Source organism: Stegastes partitus, unplaced genomic scaffold, assembly GCF_000690725.1.
Source record: "Stegastes partitus isolate 25-593 unplaced genomic scaffold, Stegastes_partitus-1.0.2 Scaffold703, whole genome shotgun sequence".
Classification (NCBI taxonomy): domain Eukaryota; kingdom Metazoa; phylum Chordata; class Actinopteri; family Pomacentridae; genus Stegastes; species Stegastes partitus.
The window spans coordinates 56,789-60,471 of NW_007578434.1; positions in this window are offsets into that span (position 1 = coordinate 56,789).

Sequence of the window (3,683 nt, forward strand, 5' to 3'; positions counted from 1 at the left end):
AAAGGGCCTTCAGTTTGCAGCTGAGCATGGAGAAGGCCCAATGAAAGTCAGCAACTCCAAGTCTGAGGCCACAGTTTTCTGCCAGAAACCAGTGGATCACTCCACCTGGGTTCAAGGTCCCTGTTGCTGTCCCAAGCAAAGGAGTTTAGGTATCTCTGGATCTTATTCACATGTGAAAGGTAGATATAGTGTGAGATAGATCCCAGATAGAAGCGAAAGAGTTTTCTTCATAGAGTGGCTGGGCTAGGCCTTAGAGAGAGGGTGAGGTGAGGGAGGAAGAAGCAGAGTCGCTGCTCCTTCATGTCAAAAGTAGCCAGCTGAGGCGATTCAGGTATCTGATTAGGATGGTGCATTTTTTTTGAAGGTTTTCTGGGCATGTCCAACTGGGAGGAGAGCCCGGGTAGACCCAGGGAGAAAAGCAAACTATTGACAGCTGAAAGAACACAATTGTCTACAATATTTATGTTTGCTGAAGATTTGCCTAGATTTGAAAAAAGAGAAAGACAGAAGAAAAAAAAATACACACAGGTAAGTAAAGGCTGTCTTCAAACATTGTGCACTTGTAGTCACCATACATTTTATTAAGTACATGTGAAATCTAATGCAATCCAACAGCTCTGCCATAAAATCTGGTGTAATGAAACTATCATTTTGTCCACCCACTAACATACACGAAGGGGGCAAAATATTAAGAACACTTAATGCAATGCAGTCTACCACAACAACAGCCCTCACTATGACCTCAATAATAAACATAAAGTAAAATGATCAATTCCTTGACAAAGACAAGAAATACTAAAAATGTAAAACAGAAGTAAAGCCTACAACTCAGCACTGAAAGAACACACCTCCTATTCACAGAGTAAATATGCTATCTAATAAACACATGGCATAAAACACAGGGAACAGAGCCAAAGAGCTGAGGAGAGTGGACAAGCAGAAGATGGGGAATAGAAAAGTCAGGGAAGGAGAAAAGCTGTGGGAATAGGGGAGGATGGAGAGTGCTGAGATAAGATCTGGACAGTCTGCGTTGTTCCATGTCAGTTGAAGGGCTTTTACCTTGATCTGGAGGTGTCCTGTAGAGCAAAACCTGCTGACGGCAGGAAGACCCTCTTAGCTGGGTCAAAGTCTCCTCCACATGTTTCCTGCAGGCGATGTCAGAGCCTAATAAAGTGGGAGAGCTAATTCCATCAGAGAGCAATCCAGTGTGAAAACAGAGCTTTTTAGCGTTTAGCATTTCCCTTTTCTCCCTGCATTTGTAATATATAATCGAGAGCAAATTTTTAAAAATCATCAGTCAGTGAGACTGTTGTCATTGTAATGTCAGAACACCAAAATCTAGCATTCAACCTCTTTTGAATTTAAACAACCCGTAATGGCAATAAAATGGTGAACAGCAAATCTAAATTGGTAACTCATGTCATGTGACATCGGCGACTGTACTGAATTTTTAAAAAAAAACAAAAAGCAGAATTTAGCAGATCAACCACTTGATCATGTTCCATGAACTCTGGTATTGGATCCAATGGTAGGAATCTAAGAATTGGTCATGAGTAGAGGTAGTGCCGGATGTGCTTGAAAATATAAAAATATATATATTTTTTAAAAATCTTGATTGAGAGGAATAACATTGTTAGTTTTGTTCTTTAGGATATGTGAAGTCAGAAAAGTTCATTAGAAGTATTTCACAGGCCATATTAGAATGGAGGGTCATCGACTTGGGATTTAAGTTTTTGGGTTTGGTTTGTTTTTGAGATTCATTGCTGTGTTTTGGGGCTGCAAGGTGGCTCGGTGGTTAGAAACCAGAAACCGTTTTGGCCAAAATCAGTTTTCTGATCAGTTTTCACTAAAATACTGGCTCACAGAAGATAAGACGATGTGGGTGATAATCAAGCACTTTAACCAGACACACCTGAAATATGGAATGTGTAGGTGTTTGTCATTCTGAATGAAAGGATCTTTTGCCCGACGCATCATCCATTACACTCATAGTAGAAAGAGCATGGAAGGTACCCCTTATTATAAAAAACAAAACAAAACAAAAACAATAAATGCAGCTGCTGCTGCTGTAAGCACTAATATTTTACTGGAAGACAAAAATATATCAGACACATTAGTCAAAAAATATTAATAATCCTTCACAGACAAATGAATGGAAAGACATCTTATGTCTGTCTTATATGTTATAAGTCTGGCAACTAGCAGGTACCTGCCAAACATTACTGCTGAGTGGGTACAATAATCGATAATGTCGTGGTTCAGTATGCAGCAAGGTTTAAATCCAGCAACTCAGACTCAGTTTGTAGGACCAGATCCTGTTGGAGGATTGTGTATAATCTGAGTTTAGTTCAGTTGTGTTTACAGTACGTTATGTATCTTTGTCTATTTCACTTTACACATCTGGGGCCTGTTCTATGAAGCACACAAATAACAGTAACCCAAGAGATGCAACATCTTCTTTGTCTTATTATTCATTTACTTAATATTAGGAATAATGATCAGTGAAAGGGGTGGCACTGTTGCCTCACAGCTGGAAGCCTAGGGTCTTTTTGTGTGGAGTTTGCATGTTCTCTTTGTGCCTGTGTGGGTTCTCATCATGTTCTCTGGCTTCCTCCCACAGTCCAAAGACATGCTGAGTTTAATTGATGATTCTAAATTGTCCAAAGGTGACAATGTGAGTGTGTTTGGTTGTCTGTCTCTCTGTGTGGCCCTGTGATAGACTGGCGACCTGTCTAGGATATACCTTGCGTTCTCCCTAAGTCAGGTGGGATAGACTCCACCATATAATTGAACATGTACATAGGTCTGTATCTTATATATTGTGTAATTCATTTGAGTTATTATTATTTATTCAAATTTATTTTCTGTAAAACTTTAATGTTTGGACTGATACTGGTTATTAAAGTCAAGTAAGATAGTGTTTAGTTTCTCAGCATAAAAACTGATCTTGAACTATGTTGAATTTAAACTTCCTTTTGGAACTCAAAAAACCTGACAGTAAGTCAGACTAACTCGTACGCTTGCTTTATGGAACAGGCCCTCATCTGCAATCATCCACATTTGTGTCATTATGGGTTTGTGTGTTCACACTCAGTACATGAGATCTGCCTTTCCAGGAGGGGGGACATCAGCACACATCTTCAAAGACTAGTAAACACCACCATCTGTTGGTTATCTTAACATACAACAAGGGTGTTTGTATGTGTTCCAGCAGCATCTTGATATTGTGTCAAAGTATGTAGTTACTGAATTCACCAGCACACCACACCACTCTCCGAGCCCACCAAGCCAATCAGCCAGTCCAGTAGACAAACTACTACAGCATATTGAGGGCCTGTTACTTATATTATATTATATATCTTGTTGTAGAGAGAGAGAGGTGTGTATCAGCTGCACACTGTGGCTACATACAGATTACTCGTGGACAGATGATCTACAGATGAATGATAGAATTTCACATATGTACACATTGTTCCTAATATAATGGGCAAATATTTACTCATTTGCCCATTTACCACAGTTGAAGCTGATTCAACTGTGAAATGTAGATAAACACATAGAACACCTGTATTTTGTAATCATCTGCATTATTACTGTAAGTGATCACACAGATTTCTTAACAAACAACTATGTTAGTCAAAGTTGTACATGATAATCAAATGCTGTTAAAGGTGTTTCAACTT